This window comes from Electrophorus electricus, chromosome 4 (assembly GCF_041902795.1).
Source record: "Electrophorus electricus isolate QZ-2024a chromosome 4, ASM4190279v1, whole genome shotgun sequence".
NCBI lineage: Eukaryota > Metazoa > Chordata > Actinopteri > Gymnotiformes > Gymnotidae > Electrophorus > Electrophorus electricus.
This window is the reverse complement of record NC_137500.1, coordinates 27013331-27035974: the sequence shown is the minus strand read 5'-3', so window position 1 is coordinate 27035974 and position 22644 is coordinate 27013331. Positions and strand designations below refer to the sequence as shown.

Genomic DNA, 22644 nt, shown 5'->3' with positions numbered 1-22644 from the left:
GCCTCAGACTATTCTGTGCACTTTGGTACTCTCTCCCTGAAGGAGAGAGGGTGATGTGATGGGCACTGCGTGCCAGGCCACGAGGGCCAGCCAAGGTAGTGCAAGGTAGTGCACAACCATCTCCATTTGTATGACCTTGAGTCTTTGCCACCATGAATCTACATGTCTTATCTTCCACACCCCCAGCAGACATATCATTCTAGGCTAGCCCTGGCTGGACATTGACAAGGGAGAACTCACTTCCTCAGTTTTCCACTGTTTCACCTCCAGCATTTCTTTGCCATTGCTGGGCAACCACCACTGGCTAGGAGAATCTGGGCATCCTTTTTTTTTTTTTTGACCTCACAGTCCATAGGAATCTAAACATTAAAACTGAAAAAAAACAAAAAAAAAAAAAACGTAACCAGGGAGCAAAAACTTCAAGCCATATATGCTTTTTTAACAATTTGATCATCATTCAGTCCCATCTAACCATGAAACCATCCTCTCCTGCCTGCATAATTGCACCAGTAAGATGGGAGATCCCGGAGGATGTCTGTCATACAGCAAAGAGAACTGAACTCACCCAGCTGTTCCGTCGATCACACATGCCTACCCCTTTGCACAACAAAGTAGTTCAGTGGTTGCACACAGTTGTGATTTCTGGACATAAAAAAGTTTAGCTGATGAACCAGTTTGGTAGCCTTCTCTGTCATGACATGGAAAATGATGCCAATATATCAAATCTGTACTATCTTCAGGACACTCCATACACCTGCCCACAGCTGCCTTGAAATACCACCCAATCCATGACAGCCCTCGTCTTACAGTGCAGTTGAATTCCTGATGGACCTGCACCATCTAATGGTAAGATGACTGTTTTGGTGCTTCTAACTGCTCTTCAGATAGCTGAATGTCTACTCTGTGAAAACTGAATGCATTACCAGGGGACACTGTTAGGCAGTGGATCCAGAGTTTTGTCAGAGTCCAGATTAACGTCCCGGACCAATTGGGCGTTAGAAGCGGCTCTGAGCTCTGGGCAACTTCAGCTCTCCCTGGAGTTCTGAGCTCCTCCTGTCATTCTCGGGTTTCAGCTGTTCCTTGCTGTGTAATCATTGTGGGTGTATTTGAGTCCCTGTGTTTGCTTGTTCAGTGCAGTCTTGCGCCTGCTGTGTAGCAAACGATGCTGAGCATTTCTCTCGTATTCCTGATCTGGACCTCTGCTTCATCTTTTGATGGATTTAGCTCTGTGGATTTAGCTCTGTGTGGATTATTCTGTCTCCCTGTCTCCTTGTGTTTTGACCTCCACTCTGTTATTTGAGTTACCCTTTTGGATTGTGGTCTGGACTTCAATGTTTCCATACCAGTAATGTTATTGATGTTACCAAACTCCACACGTGGCACCTCATGGTCAGCCTAGTAAGGCATTTGTTACAGTCCTGCTGTAAAGCACTACATGCTGTTCATTTTGACTTGTGCGTTATGGTTGTATGAAATAAAAAAAATTATGAAATGAAAATATAGGTTTTATATGAAAAACAGGTAAATTTCACTAGAACAGATACTAGCAAACCAACAGGAATGGGAAACATGGCTTGTTAATGGCCGAATGAACAAAGGCAGTGTGTGTGTGTGTGTGTGTGTGTGTGTGTGTGTGTGTGTTGTTGGTGACATGGATCGGGAGGAACAACAGATAAACCCAGATGACAAAAAGTCCACCCAGGAGACTCCATGACTGGTTTTACCTTCAGTTTCAGTGAGGTCACCTTCACTGAAATAAAGGAAATATTTAATAAAATAATTAGCAGTAGTCAAATCTTCATAAACATGGTGGGGAAAGAAAGCTAATCCAAACTATTGGCAAGTGCTATCTTTATTGTACCTATTCAGCTGGAAACATAATGTCTGATGATAAAGATAAATTAACTCAAGTTTTAAGGCAACACTTTAAGTGTTATATAATTTACCATTCTATCTTATCTGTGGCTCCTTCCTGGGAAAGGTGGCCCCGGCTCTAACACATGCCCTCAGCAGTGTGGGAGGATGACTGTGTCATGGAACCTGTCATAACGTCTCAGATGCTGATTATGCAGAAGCGGTGAGTAACCTGACACACTTAAACTAGATGGCAAAAGTCTTCTGCAGAAACCCCCCACACATCAGAATGTAACAAACTGCTGCAAATTCCATTCAGCTTACACTGGGAGAACAAATGTAAAATTAAACATGCAGATACTAAATACCTATCAGCTATCCAAGGGTTTGTGTTGGAAGATTAAGTCCATAAACATTCAAGCAAATGGTCTGGATAAGAAGTTTTACAAAGCACGCCGAAATAATGGATTTATTCCTATAAAGGCCACAGTTATTGTTATACTGTGAAGAGAAGTAGGCTATTGAGAATATGCCTGTCTTTTCTTCAGCAGTTGAAGAACGTTTTATGCTTTTATTAGTGTGACGAGTCTGACTGCCAGGTTGCAGGCCTACATCTGTGTGCACCTCACTATGATATACTGGGAGAAATGGTCTGTCTTTGGCAGCAAGCAATACGTTGGTGAATTCCAAAAAGGACCCGCACCTAGAAATGGGGCAGAGAACCATTTCTTCTGATGCCTGTAGACCGAAGCAAAATGTTTCAACACTTGGAACAAGTCACATTGCTTGATGACATTTCTACACATTAATGTGAAATACACATTAAAAATTCTTGATGTCACTTTCAGCTCTATAAAACATTGAAATCTGTTTATTTGTTTATTATATATATTTTATATTATCTTACAACATGTGTTTTCCCCCTCACAGCTCTACCGGAACACCATAGCTGGAGGTGTGAGGTTTGTCTCAATGAGGTTCTTTTTGACGTGTAATCAATGACATCTTAATCAAGATACAGTGAGGGACTCCCAGGTCAGACATGTAAGTCATATCCTTTGTGAAGACTATAAGAAGAGAGTAGCAGTGAGGATCAATGCACAGTGCCGAAGACTCTGAAGACCTGCTAACTTGCTAACTTGAGGCCAAATAAACCATGAAGACTCTCCTTCTTTTTCTTGTAACTGTCATTGTGGTTACTGCAGAAACCTCAGATACATTTCTGCAGGGTGACCTTAAACTTGAGCAGCAATTCATTTTACAAGAAATTATACAAAGCGTGTGGCACCTTAAAGACAACAAACTATTACAGAAGGTAAGCCCATTTTTAGGCACTGAAAGGCTAAATTACAAAAATAACCCCAATAATACAGGATGAAATCATTATTCTAAACTTTTGAACTTATATTTCCTCAGATCTTTGTCCAAAATGCAATGTCAACTAATCACTGCACTGTAAGTTACAGTAAAGGTTTTAGTCTAACAGAAATGAAATTCACCTACATAGTAAATAATCTTTTTCATGATCAACTCTTACATGGTGTTCTGTTCTAGAAAGAAGATTTTTGCAAAGCAGGGAAAATTCTGGAGAAAATTAAAGCAAAAGACCTTGGACTGAAGGAAGAATGGCTTCTGCCAAGGAGACTGGCAGCCTACACCACGGTGAGGAATCATGCTAAATAATTCTTCCATATTTAAACAGTTATCATCCCAAAATATTTGGGATGTGAACATTAACACTACAGAGCCCCAAAAAACTCCAAAACAAAACAATTTAAACTTCCCAAGTTTAACAAGCAAAGTTTATGCCTCCAGCATGCTAGGGAAAGGATATTATCTTTGCATGTGTTTACTCTCTACTGTAAGTAAACACAAACTCTTTCAGCAGTTTTAAACAGTGTCTACATTTCTTGATTTTCTCATTTAGCAACATTTTGCTCTGTTTAATGTATTAATGTATTGTTCACAGAAAATTCAGTGCACGGCCCCCACTTCAAATGACAAGGTTGATCTTCACAAATTCCTAAATGGCATTAAAAGATGTGCCCAGATACAATATTCAAAGCTTAAAGTTAAATGAATGTAATTTTAATATTTATAATTTATTATTCTTGTTTATTTATGGAAAGAAACAATTTATACATAAATTATTGGATTATTTAATTATTTTATTTTATTATATAATTAAGCATTTTTAAAGAACACATCTGATATGTTATGATTCATACATCTATTTTTATATTTTTCATGATTCTTGCTTTACACTGTTGTTTCAATATGTTATTAACTTGGTCAATGTTTCAATTATGAATAAATGTATTTATTCAGAAAATGGAAAGGAGGGATCTTGTTAATGTAATGCATTAAGGAGTTTACAGTGCACACTTCATATAACAAAAACAAATTAAAATGGTTTCTAGTATTAACTGGAATTAAATGTTTATTTCCCCAAAGCTCATTTAATTTATAATTCCTGAATATGAACAGGTATTATTCCGTTTTTCTCTTCTACTATCTTCAGTCATTCAATTACCATCCATTACATTGTTCTTCTGCCTGACAAGAACCTTACTACATACTTACTTATTATTTGGCATGGAAGAGGACTTCTTAAGAATGTTAAGTTTGCCTTCACCATCTGAAATGTAGCCTGCGTCTAATTCAGACAAGACACAGAGGCATGTAAGGAGGCTTTGACAGGATTTTGTGTTCTACAAGTACACACAGATTAACAGGGTTGACTCCTGAAGCTGACCACACCCAGGCTTGCTGTTTAACCAATAATGGCAAAAACATTAACTCCAGGCGTCTGACACACGAGGACAGTCTACGCTTGTCCTCCACTTAAACCAGCTCAGCTGCCTCCAGAATGAAGGAGCCAAACAGGTCGCGTGCGAAAAAGGCATCATGTCCGTGAGGATGCCCCTCTGAGAAGGCCCCTTATGGTGCCTGCCATAGGTGCTGCTGATGGTGCATACAGTCTGAAGGTAGCCATGGAGATGCGGTCAGCACAGACATGTTGCTGATGGTGCATACAGTGTGAAGGTAGTCATGGAGATGGGGTCAGCACAGGCGTGTTGCTGATGGTGCATACAGCCTGAAGATATCCATGAGACGGGGTCAGCACAGGCGTGTTACCTGATGGTGTATATGGTCTGAATGCAGCCATCCTAAAGAGTCAATCTTTCTGTTTCTTTCAAGTTTCAAGTTTCAAGTTTGGTTTATTTGTCACATACATAGTCATACACAGTATAACTCGCAGTGAAATGGTTGAGAGTGCTCTGTCCAAACTGAGAAAAAAGAAAACAGGGTGCATAGAGAAATATATTATTCTATATATGTACAAAATTATATTAAAAATGTATGTACAATATATGTATATTATGTTTATATACACAATGTACAATGTATATGGTTGTGTATATATGTATGTACACAATGTACAGATCCATTTTGTAAAATGACATATTTACAGTTTTTAATGTTACATGGTGGTAATTGAATATATATACAGTTATGTTACATGGTGGTGGTGGTCCCCACAGTTTATCAGTTTCCCTGATTCAGGGCCCGAATGGCCTGTGGGAAGAAGCTCCTCTTCAGTCTCTCTGTCTTGGTCTTCAGGGAGCGAAAGCGCTTCCCTGACCTCAACAGAGAGAAGAGCCTATTGTTGGGATGGGTGGGGTCCTTCACAATCCTCCTGGCCTTGGTCTGGCACCGCTTGTAGTAGATGGTCTGCGGGTCAGGAAGTTCCGTGTGAGTGATGAGCTCTGCTGAACGCACTACCCTTTGGAGTGCTTGTCTGTCCTGCTTGGTGCTATTCCCAAACCAAACTGTGATGTTCCCCGTGAGGATGCTCTCGATAGTGCAGGTGTAGAAGTTCCGCAGTACCTTGGAGGGCAGTCTGAAGTCTCTTAAGCATCTGAGGTGGTAAACACGCCGACGAGCCTTCTTTGCCAGGGAGTTGGTATTGCGGGACCAGGACAGGTCCTGCGAGATGTGAACACCAAGGTACCTGAAACTATCTACTCTCTCCACCGTGGTTCCACTGATCCTCACAGGTTGGTAGTGCCGCTCCTGATTCTTGCTGCAATCCACGATCAGCTCCTTTGTCTTACTGACGTTAAGAGGAGAATATTTTCCTGGCACCAGTTTTCCAGGTATTTAATCTCCTCCAGGTAGGCCCTCTCATCGTTGTCTGAGATCAGGCCCATGACAACGGTGTCGTCAGCAAACTTGACAATGATGGTGGAGCTGGAAGTGGCTGTGCAGTCGTAGGTGTACAGTGAGTAGAGCAGGGGGCTTAGGACACAACCCTGAGGAGCTCCAGTGCTGAGGGTGAGGGTGGATGAGGCACAGTTGCCCACCCGTACTGATTGTGGTCTGTCTGTTAGGAAGTTGGAGATCCAGTCGCACAGCGATGTATGCAGTCCTAGATCCTCCAACTTAGTAGTGAGTAGGGAGGGGATGATAGTGTTAAATGCTGAACTGTAGTCGACAAACAGCATTTTAACATAATTACCCCTCCCTTTGTCCAGGTGGGTCAGTGTGGTGTGGAGCAGATGTGCAATTGCATCATCAGTGGAGCAGTTGTGGCGGTATGCAAACTGCAGTGGGTCCATGGAGGCTGGCAGTGAAGATGTGATGAAGTCTCTGACTAGCTTTTCAAAGCACTTCATCACGACTGATGTGAGGGCAACAGGGCGGTAGTCATTGAGGTCGGAGGGTCGAGGATTCTTCGGGACGGGGACGATGGTGGATGTACAATGTATATATGGATATGTATATATGTATGTACACAATGTACAGTTCCATCTTGTAATTGAACATATTATATACAGTTATATGTTATATGGTGGTGGTGGTCCCCACAGTTTATCAGTTTCCCTGATTCAGGGTCCGAATGGCCTGTGGGAAGAAGCTCCTCTTCAGTCTCTCTTTCTTGGTCTTCGGGGAGTGAAAGCGCTTCCCTGACCTCAACAGAGAGAAGAGCCTATTGTTGGGATGGGTGGGGTCCTTCACAATCCTCCTGGCCTTGGTCTGGCACAGCTTGTAGTAGATGGTCTGCAGGTCAGGAAGTTCCGTATGAGTGATGAGCTCTGTTGAACGCACCACCCTTTGGAGTGCTTGTCTGTCCTGCTTGGTGCTGTTCCCAAACCAGACTGTGATGTTCCCCGTGAGGATGCTCTTGATAGTGCAGGTGTAGACGTTCCACAGTACCTTGGAGGGCAGTCTGATGTCTCTTAGGCGTCTAAGGTGGTAAAGACGCTGACGAGCCTTCTTTGCCAGGGAGTTGGTATGGCGGGACCAGGACAGGTCCTGCGAGATGTGAACACCAAGGTACCTGAAACTATCTACTCTCTCCACCGTGGTTCCACTTATCCTCACAGGTTGGTAGTGCTGCTCCTGCTTCTTGCTGCAATCCACGATCAGCTCCTTTGTCTTACTGACGTTTAGGAGAAGATTATTTTCCTGGCACCAGTTTTCCAGTTGTTTAATCTCTTCCAGGTAGGCCCTCTCATCGTTGTCCGAGATCAGGCCTATTACAACGGTGTCGTCAGCAAACTTGACAATGATGGTGGAGCTGCTCTAGATAACATATTAACTTCTTTAGCTCCCTGAAAATGTCCTATAGCATGTGCATAATACTGTTTGTATCCACAGTTCAATGTTAGAGTAGCCTGCGTCTCAAGCTTATCCCACTACAGTAAGATGTGAGCCACAGTTTATGCAGTATGCTCCTGTAGTTTCCTTGCCACACCAGGTAGAGTAAGGTGTTAGCCAAAACCAGTGTTGTGGTTTGATTCCCAGAGGAGCACACTGTGACATTTTTGGAAACAGGAGCAAGAAGAGGATGTGGAAATACAAACATGTTTATTCAAAATATGCAAGAGAAAAAAACTTTGTAAGAAGGCACAAAGATTAGGTTTGGTCTGTCTCCAGGCTTCTTGGGACTTTTCATTCGAAGCACTGTGTTCAGGTGCCTGTGAGAATTAAATAGGAAGTGAAATAAAGAAGGAATAAGTGCTCTAATAAACAGGTGACTGAGAGCAGGGGAGTGGCTGAGTGCTGTGATTGACATGTGATCGGTGCTGTGATCGGTGGCTGGTTACCGGTCAGTCCTTGACACACACATACTATCAAACAGACAGTTCTGGCTAAGAATGTCTGCCAGTGTTTTGCATACTGTTTGTCTGCCTGCTATTTTTAGACACCTGCTCTATTCCTGACTCCAGCTGCTGGATAAGAGTGTCTGCCAAACGCTGTAAATGTATGCTGTTGTGTCTTTCTATTATATTTATACCTGCAGCATTCCTGATTCTAGCTTCTTATAAAAGCCAGTCTTATTCCCACTTTCCTTGTCTTTTTGCTGATGTCATTTCTGGGACTATATGAAGGTTCATCAGGATCCACTCTAAACCTTTGCGCCTACTTTCATATTGCTGTGTTCAGTTGTTACTTTTGGATTTTCCCTCTCAGATAGTTCCCTTTTAGCTTTAGTTACCTGATTGCATGTATATTTCTTGTGCACAGATCTGGGTGTAGGGGTGTAACTGCCATTTGGTTTGGGAGTGGGATAGTGGTTGGGTTTATGTTGAGTATGGATAGTGTTGTTATTGTATTGTGTATTTATACGGTTCAGCTAGTTGCTGTTTTCAGTCAGTTTTGGGTTTTGTTTGCTATTTTGGCCTTGGGTGCACCTGAAGTTGAATACTGTAAGTTCCACCTGTTATTTATTCAAGCACCCATTCAGTTACAACCTGAGAATAGACTGGGATATAAAACACTTCTATGGTACCAGATTTGCAACATACAGTACAAGTAAAAAACTAAGGTCTATTGTATTAGTGAGTTGTTAAAGTACTGCTCAAAAATATGGCCAATAACATTTTAAATAGGAGACCCATTCAATTTTAACATGCCAGTCATCACATTAAAGGCAGGTTAAAAAGAACTATGCAGCAGAAGTATCGAGGCGTTCTTCTCTTTCAAAAACATCACAAATGATGATGTTTTCCAAGGATCACACTTTGAGAAGCCTCAATGCACTCTGTGGATACCAAGCCAGAAACTAGTATTGGATTCTGTTCTTGGTTTCAGTATTAACTGGTCTTGGTGTCATGCACTTTTGCATTTACTGTGTCACTGACTTGGACAAGCATGGTGGTTTTTTTTCCAGTGAAATAAATGTGCCAATTTATATAGTATGATTATGATTATTTTAGACTTTTAACCTGCAAGCTACTCTTTTTAAAAAATGAAACATTTTTTTCTGTGGGTTGATAGATATGATCTATTATTAAATAGACTCTTCCAACGCTAACCAATACCAGTTCACATTCTAGGTAAATAGCATATCATACATACTAACTGCATAGCTGCAGAACTTGTGCATAACAGTTTTGGTAGCAGAGGAAATCTCCACACAGCCGAAGCTGTGGTATGAGCTGTAGTATGAGCTGTGGTATGAGCTGTGGTATGAGCTGTAGTATGAGCTGTGGTATGAGCTGTGGTATGAGCTGTGGTATGAGCTGTAGTATGAGATGTGGAATGAGCTGTGGTGTGAGCTGTAGTGTGAGCTGTAGTATGAGCTGTGGTATGAGCTGTAGTGTGAGCTGTGGTATGAGCTCTAGTATGAGCTGTAGTGTGAGCTGTAGTATGAGCTGTGGTGTGAGCTGTAGCAGTGTGAACTGTAGTGTGAGCTGTAGTGTGAGCTGTAATGTGAGCTGTGGTATGAGCTGTAGTGTGAGCTGTAGTGTGAGCTGTAGTGTGAGCTGTGGTATGAGCTGTGGTGTGAGCTGTAGTGTGAGCTGTAGTATGAGCTATGGTATGAGCTGTAGTGTGAGCTGTAGTATGAGCTGTGGTATGAGCTGTGGTATGAGCTGTAGTGTGAGCTGTAGTGTGAGCTGTGGTATGAGCTGTAGTGTGAGCTGTATTATGAGCTGTGGTATGAGCTGTGGTATGAGCTGTGGTATGAGCTGTAGTATGAGCTGTGGTATGAGCTGTGGTGTGAGCTGTGGTATGAGCTGTGGTATGAGCTGTAGTGTGAGCTGTAGTATGAGCTGTGGTATGAGCTGTAGTATGAGCTGTGGTATGAGCTGTGGTATGAGCTGTGGTATGAGCTGTAGTGTGAGCTGTGGTATGAGCTGTAGTATGAGCTGTGGTATGAGCTGTAGTGTGAGCTGTAGTGTGAGCTGTGGTATGAGCTGTGGTATGAGCTGTAGTGTGAGCTGTGGTGTGAGCTGTGGTATGAGCTGTGGTATGAGTTGTGGTATGAGCTGTGGTGTGAACTGTAGTGAGCTGTGGTATGAGCTGTAGTGTGAGCTGTGGTATGAGCTGTAGTGTGAGCTGTAATATGAGCTGTGGTATGAGCTGTAGTATGAGCTGTGGTATGAGCTGTAGTATGAGCTGTGGTATGAGCTGTAGTGTGAGCTGTAGTATGAGCTGTGGTATGAGCTGTAGTGTGAGCTGTGGTATGAGCTGTGGTATGAGCTGTAGTGTGAGCTGTGGTATGAGCTGTGGTATGAGCTGTGGTATGAGTTGTGGTATGAGCTGTGGTGTGAGCTGTAGTGAGCTGTGGTATGAGCTGTGGTGTGAGCTGTAGTGTGAGCTGTGGTATGAGCTGTAGTGTGAGCTGTAGTATGAGCTGTAGTATGAGCTGTAGTGTGAGCTGTAGTATGAGCTGTGGTGTGAGCTGTGGTATGAGCTGTGGTATGAGATGTAGTGTGAGCTGTGGTATGAGCTGTGGTATGAGCTGTAGTGTGAGCTGTGGTATGAGCTGTGGTATGAGCTGTGGTATGAGCTGTGGTGTGAGCTGTGGTATGAGCTGTGGTGTGAGCTGTAGTGTGAGCTGTAGTGTGAGCTGTAGTATGAGCTGTAGTGTGAGCTGTGGTATGAGCTGTAGTGTGAGCTGTAATATGAGCTGTGGTATGAGCTGTGGTATGAGCTGTGGTATGAGCTGTGGTGTGAGCTGTAGTATGAGCTGTGCTATGAGCTGTAGTGTGAGCTGTGGTATGAGCTGTAGTGTGAGCTGTGGTGTGAGCTGTGGTGTGAGCTGTGGTATGAGCTGTAGTGTGAGCTGTGGTATGAGCTGTGGTATGAGCTGTGGTGTGAGCTGTGGTATGAGCTGTGGTATGAGCTGTAGTGTGAGCTGTGGTATGAGCTGTGGTATGAGCTGTAGTGTGAGCTGTAGTATGAGATGTGGTATGAGCTGTGTTATGAGCTGTGGTGTGAGCTGTGGTATGAGCTGTGGTGTGAGCTGTAGTGTGAGCTGTAGTGTGAGCTGTAGTATGAGCTGTAGTGTGAGCTGTGGTGTGAGCTGTAGTGTGAGCTGTAATATGAGCTGTGGTATGAGCTGTGGTATGAGCTGTGGTGTGAGCTGTAGTATGAGCTGTGGTGTGAGCTGTAGTGTGAGCTGTAGTGTGAGCTGTCGTATGAGCTGTGGTGTGAGCTGTAGTGTGAGCTGTGGTATGAGCTATGGTATGCGCTGTAGTGTGAGCTGTAGTATGAGCTGTGGTATGAGCTGTGGTATGAGCTGTAGTGTGAGCTGTAGTGTGAGCTGTGGTATGAGCTGTAGTGTGAGCTGTATTATGAGCTGTGGTATGAGCTGTGGTATGAGCTGTAGTATGAGCTGTGGTATGAGCTGTGGTGTGAGCTGTAGTATGAGCTGTGGTATGAGCTGTAGTGTGAGCTGTAGTATGAGCTGTGGTATGAGCCGTAGTATGAGCCGTGGTATGAGCTGTAGTGTGAGCTGTGGTATGAGCTGTGGTATGAGCTGTAGTGTGAGCTGTGGTATGAGCTGTGGTATGAGCTGTGGTATGAGCTTTAGTATGAGCTGTGGTATGAGCTGTAGTGTGAGCTGTAATATGAGCTGTGGTATGAGCTGTAGTATGAGCTGTGGTATGAGCTGTGGTGTGAGCTGTGGTATGAGCTGTAGTATGAGCTGTGGTATGAGCTGTAGTGTGAGCTGTGGTGTGAGCTGTAGTGTGAGCTGTGGTATGAGCTGTGATGTGAGCTGTAGTGTGAGCTGTGGTATGAGCTATGGTATGAGCTGTAGTGTGAGCTGTAGTATGAGCTGTGGTATGAGCTGTGGTATGAGCTGTAGTGTGAGCTGTGGTATGAGCTGTAGTGTGAGCTGTGGTATGAGCTGTAGTGTGAGCTGTAGTGTGAGCTGTGGTATGAGCTGTAGTGTGAGCTGTAGTGTGAGCTGTGGTATGAGCTGTGGTATGAGTTGTGGTGTGAGCTGTAGTGAGCTGTGGTGTGAGCTGTAGTGTGAGCTGTAGTGTGAGCTGTAGTATGAGCTGTGGTATGAGCTGTAGTGTGAGCTGTGGTATGAGCTGTGGTATGAGCTGTAGTATGAGCTGTGGTATGAGCTGTAGTGTGAGCTGTAATATGAGCTGTGGTATGAGCTGTAGTATGAGCTGTGGTATGAGCTGTAGTATGAGCTGTGGTATGAGCTGTAGTGTGAGCTGTAGTATGAGCTGTGGTATGAGCTGTAGTGTGAGCTGTAGTGTGAGCTGTGGTATGAGCTGTGGTATGAGCTGTAGTGTGAGCTGTGGTATGAGCTGTGGTATGAGCTGTGGTATGAGTTGTTTTATGAGCTGTAGTGAGCTGTGGTATGAGCTGTGGTGTGAGCTGTAGTGTGAGCTGTGGTATGAGCTGTGGTATGAGCTGTAGTGTGAGCTGTAGTATGAGCTGTAGTATGAGCTGTGGTGTGAGCTGTGGTATGAGCTGTGGTATGAGCTGTGGTATGAGCTGTAGTATGAGCTGTGGTATGAGCTGTAGTATGAGCTGGATCTCCTCTGCTGTCACAACCTCAGTCAGTCTTGGACCCACACAGGGTAGAAAGAGTCGCGTGTTGTGTGTGTTTGTTTTCTTTGTTTCTTCTTTCTCCCCCAGTATACTTTAACATTACCTAGTACAATTCAACATGAAATAAATGGCTATTCATCAATTGGATAAATATTTAATGGTGCAATTTACAACTTCCCAGACTATCCTTAGTAATCTTACTGGATCAGTGACATAGAGAGAAAAATAAAACATTAGTTAACTACTACAAACTGCATGGTAAAAGTAGCTTAACTCCAAGCAAGCTTCAGCCATGACTGATGTCACTTTTTCTGTTATTACAGCCCAATTAAAGGACTAACAATATAGTTTTCTCATGAACAGTTTGGTCTTGTTGGTTGGTCTTACAACCAGTAACCTCCACAAGTCCCATAAAATACTCCCACACTATTTGATTGACAAATTTGTTTTTGGAATGAGGGGCTGGTGTTCCACAAATAACAGTCAACACTAGGCATTATAACAGTGATGTTGCTACCTTTAGAAACACCAGATTCCTCAGTGAGGGCACAATTAAAGCTGCAGTCAGTAAGACTGAAAAGAGAGGGGGCTTAGTTTGAAAATATGAATGAATGTGACTTCCAGCCCCGCCTCCAAAGACCCTTCTGCAGAAACACACATTAATGTGAAATGTTAACATTGCTGGCCATCAAACAAGCAAAAATAAATCTTTTATACATTAAAAGTAATTTACAGCAATATCTATCTAATGGTACACAATTATGCATACAGAGATGTTTGTTTGATAACAGAAACTGTCATGAGTAGTGCTAAATAAGCAGCATACCACTTATGAGAACATTCGGATGTGAGAACACAGACACCCATAACTGATACAACGGCCTGGGCAATTCACAAAGATATTTTCACCAACTTTCAAATAAATCAACACTAACCAGTAATATCAGATTAAAATGAGAAATGCACTATAGATTGCTACTGTAATTATTGCTGTAACGATCCTGCTGGCCCAAGTGCCCAAGGGCGTGAAGCAGGAAGCACAGACTCCCTCGATGAAGTGATACATTTATTAACATAACATACGAATAACAGTGGCACTCACACACAACATTACCAACAGACATAATGTACACATTTAACTAAACACAGACTACAATAATGTTTAATAATGACTACCTACATGTTAACATACACCAGCAGACTAACAATAACCAACACAATACACATACTAACAGAGGTTTAAATAGACAAAGAAACACAAGACGTTATACCCTGTGCAGGTGCGTGCAATTATGGAGGGCGTGGTTACACATGGGGTGAGACCCACTGCACGCGCCAGGCCGTACCACGTGACTTGGGGGGGGGGGGAATCCCGTGACAATTGCCATCTTAGCTTTGTGTTTTGTTTTGGGTTTTTTTTTTAATAAAAATCAAATCAAAAATAAAGAATTATAATAATTACCTGTCAAACGGAAATGTGGTTAACTCTGCATTGATTTTGAATTATTTTTTTAATTTCACGCTTCATTTAATTCTTTCCTTTTAACTTCTTTAGATTGTGAGTTAATAGCTAGATATAGTTGGGCTCACCTCTGTTCACCTCTGCTCTGGAATCAAGATCTGCAGCAGGAGGCAGGATCTCTCCTATTCAGGAGTTGCCATAGTGTTAGCCAGGCTCACTCTTAATTATGCCAAGAACGTCTGTGCAATATTGGACTCGTTTGGTGTCTATCAATATGTGGTTGGGAGTACAAAATGTCTTGGTTACACTTGGTTTTCAGCCTCTGTGAAGGATACAGCTTTATCAAGACTAGACACACTGAGCTCATCAAACTTCTCACCTTACCACTGGACCTTGCAGGTCTTACAACGTCTGAGGGACATCTAAGTATTTATTAGTCATGGAAGACAGTAGTGGAATGATGCAGATACAATATACAAAGGCAAAGGTGACAAATACTTACAGTCTTGGAAGCATTTTCTGTCAGAATAAGAACATCATTGAAGAAATACAGCACAGAAACAAAAAGGCAACTATAACCTTTAGCTGGATTTATCAAGAGAGCATCAGAATGGAAACCAGCTCACCATCACTAAAATAGTTGTATATCAGGCAACCTGCATCACCACCTTTTCCCTACTGTTGTACAGCATGGATAAGACACAGAAGTCACTTCACACTCCTGGAGAAATTCCACAAGAAGTGTCTTCAGGAAATCCCAGGTATCACCGGGAGAGACAAAGTGACCTCTAAGGTATAAAGGTCTCAGTTGGCCACAACAGTGTTCGACATGTCATTCTCACAGCAGGGTCTAATTTGTCATTTTGGACATAAAGACACAAAGACTTAGGGACATGCAAGCATGTGTTAATTTACATTTTATATCAAAACATTGAAATCTTGTCGTGATTTTATCTTTGTGTACTGTGTAAGACTACGTAAGTGAATTTCCCTGTTTCTAGAATTTCCTACCCAACACGTCACTTCAGATGAGTAAAAGGGGCACAGGTCTTAGGAGTGCCTTTTTATAGTTCTTGTTAATTTTCTGACCAGCTATTTGTTGTTAGAACCCTTACATTTAATCTTGGGTTTGGCCATTTATGTATTTATTTACTCAGGAGTGTAGACACCATCTGCACTATACAACACAGATCATGTATAAAGACTCCCCAAAAATACAGAAAAATAAGTCAGCCTCGGAAAAGATGGACTACTACAGACACAGCCTGTGTGTTCATGAATGAGAAGGTAACAAAAATGTCACAAAATCAATATCTACCTTACTGGCAGAATCATATTTCTTTGAAAGTGAAGGGGATACCCAGCATGCCAATCTGTGCATGCCAATCTCTTAGCTCTTTAGTTGAGTGTATCTAGTCCTTCCTTCCACAGAAAACACAAACATACGTAGTGTAGCCAAACCACTTTCAACCTCAGAGAAAAGTAAAAGGGAGGAAGCAAGACTGCTAATTTTTCAAATTCCAATAAGCTATAACAATAAAAATTGAATTGAGCTATAACAATAAAAATTGAAAATTGAAAAATTGTGGGATATTTTTTTCCACAAATGTCTCTGTGCTGTTGCAATTTTTTATTAAAAAATTGTTTCTGTGTTTTAAAAAAACATTTTTTCTTCATTTTATTTTCTAGCCTCAAACATAATTGGTTGTATGAACTTAGTTACGAAGCAGTTCTCTCTGATATGCCATCAGCAACGTTTCGGTCACAATATCTAGAGGGATTCCCAGACGCATTGTCTAAGCCACATACATCCTCTGTAAAGGCGATAAGAAAACACAGGTATAAAAGACAAATCCACTGACTCACTGTATACCACATTCTTCTAACTTAGACAACCTCAACTACGAAGACGTTCTTGCTTTTCCTTCTAACCATAGCGGTTGTCACTGTAGCACCTGCTGCAACATCGGCAGCTAACCCTTTTTTTAAAGAACTCATCAATAACATAAATGGCTTAAAACACAACCTACCAAAGAAGGTAAGATTTATAAATGCTTAAAACTATGACTCATAGAATGGAAGAATGTGAAAGAATATGACCTGTTGTCTGATATAATAACAGACTCGTGACCTACAATAACCCATGTAATCTTCATAACACACGGTAAAAGAATATGAAACATGATATTAAATGTTATTTTCTTAGATTCTCGAGATATTTGTTCAAGATATCTTCAGAAAAAAAGAGTGCACTGTAAGTTATTAATGTATTCCAGCGTAACGTATCTTAATTACTATTCACATACGCAGCACTAAGAAATGGCCATTTATGTTATGAAACAAGATCATATCCACTTTTCTGTCAGGTTCTGTCAGCTTATGAAGACAAGGGCAATGGACAAATGAAAATACTGCCTAGGCTGCTAGCAGACTACATGAGGCTGAGTGACAGTAACACTGAAAACATCAAGCTTTTATTTTGGCTATGTGGATATAATTACTAACTATAATTACTAACAATATAATCTACCAAACTCTGAGCTGCAACAGAATAAAATATGGCTTTTGCATTTGTTGCTTGGGGTGGCAGCGTCCCAGCAGTCTTAAATTCCATCTCAGCTTGTGAGCGGTCCGAGAATATAATAACAAATGAGCATGGTTGCTTTAGCCGCTGCAGGGGTTTGCCTGACTTTGAACTTGTATTTTTCACCTACAGAATATTACCTGCACAAATACAGAGAAGCAAGACAATGTTCCACTTCACCAACTTCTGGACAATATGCATTACTGTGCCAAGAAGCTATTTGCAAATCTTTAATGACAACCATTGATTTTAAAAATAATTTTTAAAAAGTTTTTAGAGCCCTTCAATAGGTTGATCTATTCATATTTTTCTATTATTATTCTAACGTCTATTTGTTTATTTTTAAAAAATACACCTAACATATATAACATTTGAAAAAATAACATATTTGCTTATTTTTGTTTATTCTATTATTATATTTATAAATAAAATAATCTTAAAGACAACATATTATGAAGAAAATACTTAAATTAAAACCATGCACCAGGTATTTATTTTTCTTGTATTCTTTAAATAAAGAGACAAACAGGAGTCCATACATACAGAATAATTAGCAGAATAATTAGCAGAAATAATTAGCAGAAAAACTAGTCATTTCTAGAAAGCTAGTATTTATCTCACTAGTCTTGTCCTCTTGACTCATCTTAAAGTTTTTACAATTCTAAATTAAATATACATTCAAGCAGGAAGAGGTACAGGAAAGGGAAGAGAATAATAGTGTAGAAGATTAGTAATACTAATGGTAAGTTTTGCAAAATGATCCAACCACGAGAAACAGAACACTCATATACAGAGATTAGTCATTCACTACTTAGACAAAGTCTGGTTATAAGAGTTACAGATGTATCCCATTTCAGCCAGGACTCGACAAATTTAAACCTTTGTAAACAAAGGTAGAATGTGTGGTGTTTTTTTTCCATATGTATATTTATCTTTAACATCTATTTCACTTACTATAGCTAACCATACTTCTACTGTTGGAGACTCAGTGAGTCAGCACCTGATGAGTCTCTGGCTTTGTAGTCAGGGGTCAAGTTGCATGGACGTTTAACAGGTCTAATGTACAAGTACAAAGGGCAGACCAAACACAAGGTCAAAAACCAGGCGAAGATCGGGAACAGAACAGGCAACAGACCGTGCAAACACACCAGAATAGAGGCAGGCAAAAGGGTAACAATGGAGAGAACAGGCATCGGTCAAAGAAGGAATGCAAAAGGTAAGAAGAATGGGAAAAAAGCTTAGAAATGCAAGACAGGGCTTAATAAGCCTTTTCAAAGACAAATAGGAACAGGAAGGTGTTTATCAACAGAAACAAGGGAATAAACTAGACACAGGTGAAACTGCATCAACTCTCGACAATAGCCGTCAGTCAACAAGGTACAGGATCTCATCACCTCTATGCCTGGAATCTCTCATAAGATATAGGCTGGATTGCTATCAGGGTCCAGTGGAGAACAATGTACAATTTACAACTCTACTTGACCTGATAAAGATCTTAGAGAAGCAGACACGGATCTGCCAAAACGCACACCCCCACACTAATAACTGTAATTTTAAGATTCTTGCTGATGATAAACTCATGAAACCAGGCAGTGTAATCAATCTCATCCATGCTCCTGCACTCCCACACTTCTCTACACCATCACCAGTGAACCTCTGACATTTTGCAACATCACAGTAAACGCTTGACTATTGCAACTCAAGAATGCTGTAGCTGCAAGACTAATGTACTACCTTGTACAGTCAGCAAGCCATGATATTACAATAACTGTCCCACTCTGTTATGTCTTTCGCATGCTTTGTAAGTCACCACAGATTCCAGCATTTGTTAAATAAACAGAAATGGGGGGAAAAAATGTAAAGGCCTTCAAAATATTCAGGGTTCATTTTCATTTGGTTTTTTTAGATTACATTTTCTTTCTCCTAATAATAAATATAGCATGTTTACAAGTTCCCACAATAGACTTTAACGGTTTTATTTTATATTATACTAATATATTTATTTGGCAGCAAATGTATTAAATGCGTTTATATGTTTAAGGTTTCCAAGAAAAAGTGGCTCTAGGAGCAATTTCACAATCTCAAAGGTGGCATGCATTTTATAGAATACAAATGACACAGTATTTGTAAAAACAATCAGAATTTAAAGAACTCTTTTTTTCACAACTCGTTGTTCTTAGAGTTACTGCATTAAACTGCATTATCTTACAATGGGCAACATATTTATCTGAGCTGTAAGATATTTAAGGACCTTCATAATCTTGTTGCAATCACTCAATCTATTTAAGATCCTTACTGTTTTGGTCTGCCCAGCTTTCAAGCACGCCGTTATATTACCCAATGCTGGCATGTAGTACTACCAGCTTGGTCCCCGAGTGGTGCAGTAGAAACCCCGTCATTCACTGTTGCCCTAGCCAATCGTCAACGTCTGTGTTTGCACTGTCCTCTGTGTGAGCTGGGCTGTTGCAGCACGGACAGTATGTTTATGCCTCTCGGCGGGCACGTTCTTGGGCGTCACCTTCCATGGTCAGTAGTTGTGTATGACAGGAGGTGGCTATGAGAGGAGCTACACATATGACACATACACCATCCCCAAAAAAAACAAAAAAAAAACAAGCAAAGGACAAGCCCCCAAGTCTGTTACGATCCGATCTAGGATCCGGACCGTAACAGGGAAAGGAGAAATGGGGGAAAGGATATAAATAGAAAAAAGGAGATATTTATTTCATAGAAGGGTGTGCGTAAGGAGATGACAGTGCCAGAACATCAAAAACAAAAACAGAAGACAAAAAGAAACCTCAACATAAACGGCGTCACCTCCCAACTTCCAAAACTACGAACAAACATATAACGACAGAATAATTAAATATGTATAACACACTATGTACACAATTTACATATGGGGCATAAGCAAAGTCAAGGTCAGAATACCGGAGGTCTGGTCCAAATCACGAGTTATAAAACAAAACTCAAGAATTCCAGACGTAACAGAACCAAACACAAACTCTCGCATACTCACAACCACAAAAACACATTCACAAAGTCTCAAATCAGTCACAAATAAGCAAAATAGTAGTAGTGAAATGAAAGAGGCAGTTCCGAGATTTGGCATAATGACTAAAAAATAAAATAAAAATTTTTAAAAATGAATGTAGCAATAAGTACAATTTCAAACACCCATATAACTGAAACTAAAAAATATATGTCCATGTATGCACAATAATCCAAATCCAACATCTAATAGATGTATACCAGCCAGATGAAGGGGGAAAGAGAATACTAATATCCACTATTTTGTTAAGACATAAATGATCCATGATCCAAGCAATGGCCTAGTGTTTCAGACAGATGCGGGACATGGATACCAAAGAAACAGAAGATGGAATAACAGGATAAATCCCTTCACAGAATGCACTGACAGAAAGCAAAAGATTTCTGACATCAGAACAATCTACCAAAGCCTGAAAAGGGCAGGACTGAAAGACAGTATAAAAGGCATTAATCATGGTAGTACAAGAACAAGCAATCAACTTTAGGTTAGTCAAATCAGGGGTGTATCTTCTCATGCAACACCATACATCATGTAGACCATACAAAGTAGGACCTGAGACAACAAACCCCTTAGCAGAAGGCTGTAAGATTGCAGAGGCAGCATATGTTGAGACACAACCAAAGAGCAAAGATTATATACACAAAGATATGCGAGGAATATTAGCAGGCTACCCTCAGGTCCAAATGGATGAACAGAGTCATGAAAAACAAAGCTAAAATCCTGTGGGACCTTCAGCAATGAACAGCAACTAGCAGCAAACCAACTAGTCATAGTAGATAAGATGCAGAAAACAGCAATAAAAACAGATGTAGCAGTATCCAGTGATTGTGTTTTACGCATCAAAAATGCTTGAATTTTTGTATCATAATGTGTGCAAAGTAAATTAGATTATTACAATGATTGCATTAGGCCTACCAGGTGCATGCAACAAATGAACCAGCTACCTATGATCAGACAAAAACAATAATATGATCAGCTGAACACAAACATGACCAGTCCAACACAAACAACTGTTGGTTAAAATTTCTTGATATGTTCATATTCCACCTTTACACGAGTCTGAGTGAGGCATGTTATGATGGATTACTGCAAATAAAACTCATTTCTGACTTTCTGCTCTGCCTTGTTAAAAATTAATAAGGTAACACTAGTTACTAAATATAATGGTTCACATACATTGTCCATCAATTACCATGAGTAGTTAAAGTGACAAACAAAATATAGCAAAACATTGTGGGGTTAAATATTAATAATTGTTAAATTATATATATATATATATATATATATATATATATATATATAAATAAAATGAGTTGGGTCTTGGGTCACATTTAGGTATCATTTAAAATACAACTTTTTAAGAAATTTTATTTATTGCTTATGTCACAGAAGGCTCCTCCCCCCACGAGTGACGTGGTACGGCCTGCCGCGTGCAGGGGGAGTCATGTACCATTTGTAACCACGCCTGCACACACCTGCACAGGGTTTATTGATGAAAGTCCGTTTGTCCATTTAAACCATTTAAGGTAACATACCCAACTAAAGGCAATGGCAGTTTAAAATCCATCCCCCTCACTGTCACCTCCTGCCAATGAATTATTTTCTTTTAAATGACTAAACTTCCACCAGAAGATCACAAGTGTGATATTAGTGTGTCAGTTCTCTGGTGAGATTACCAAGATATCTTGAGAGCTTCTGGGAAAGAAAAACGTACACGCTAAAGTGACGTTTTGCAAAGAGAATGCAGTGAAGTACCAAACACTCTCACTCTAGGACCTGATAACAGACTGAGACTGTCTAAACTATGAAGACATTCTTCCTTTTCCTTCTAAGCATTGTGGTGCTTACTGCAGTACATTCAAATGAGAAACAAGATCTTAAAATAATATTAGGAGAAATCATTTACAATCTGAACTCCTTAAAGGCCAAGAAGGTAAGATGTTAATTAATCGTGAGGGAATATTCTGAATTCTTATAAAATGGTAACATCTAGATTGATTAGGTTTTTTTTTTTTTTAAATTAGATCAGTAATACAAAAGCAAAAGACTAACCTTGCAGCTTTTCGACATTTATTTCCTCAGATTAATACACGCGTGAGAGCACTGGATTTACACTGCACTGTAAGTCACATTAAAATATAAACAGATTCAATCTAATTGGATTATTTTTTTAAAAAGCCCCAACACCAAGAAACGATCTTTACTAAGTGTACATACCCTCTTTACGGCTATTCTAGCCTAAGAAACTCTGCAAAGCACAGAAAATCCTTTCAGCATTTAATGCCACGGACCTCAACCTAAAGGAACAAGAGTGGAAACTGCCTTTGCTTCTTACATCCTACGTGCAGGTGAGTGACTGTGCATCTGTGAAAACCTTAAGTTGTTATTTTGATAATTATACAACTGCTACAGATGCAACCTATGTCTTTGCAGTTGGCAAAGATGAATGATCATGAAACAAAATGTACCGCGTAGTTCAAACATCTGTGAAAGCCGGTGGCCTTACATATGTTCTCTTGGGAAGTAAAGTCATAAATGGTGTGAGAGTAAGCAAAAGCCTGACTTTTAAACTACGTCTAGAAGAGAAGCTGCTTATTGTGTAATAACTGCATACTTTAATAAATAAAAAAAAACTTGAGTTTCTCTCCTTCACTGAGTAACACCGCTGCGTTCTTCAGTTGCAGAAAGTGCATTGTGGTAATGTAACACATGGAAAAACTGTACTTCACCGACTTCTGGATGACATACACAGATGTTCCCAGAAGGAACTTTCTGACAATGTTAATTAAAGATTTGTACTAATCATGGATCTTGAAGGCCTTAAAATTAATGAATGTTATTTTTATATTATATTTTATATATAACTATTTATTTATTGTG

At 40.5% G+C, this 22644-nt stretch overlaps 2 long non-coding RNA genes across 2 annotated transcripts; both read left to right on the top strand.

Annotated features, from left to right (window-relative positions):
- The first annotated feature begins 3072 nt into the window (after positions 1 to 3072).
- LOC145657369 (uncharacterized) lies at positions 3073 to 3636 on the top strand. The gene is made up of 3 exons (XR_014122991.1): positions 3073 to 3169; positions 3271 to 3309; positions 3409 to 3636. It is a non-coding gene; the product is annotated as an uncharacterized LOC145657369 (long non-coding RNA).
- A 17709-nt stretch (positions 3637 to 21345) lies between these two features.
- On the top strand, positions 21346 to 22638 carry LOC145657545 (uncharacterized). The gene is made up of 3 exons (XR_014123300.1): positions 21346 to 21885; positions 22002 to 22112; positions 22443 to 22638. It is a non-coding gene; the product is annotated as an uncharacterized LOC145657545 (long non-coding RNA).
- The last annotated feature ends 6 nt before the right edge of the window (positions 22639 to 22644 follow it).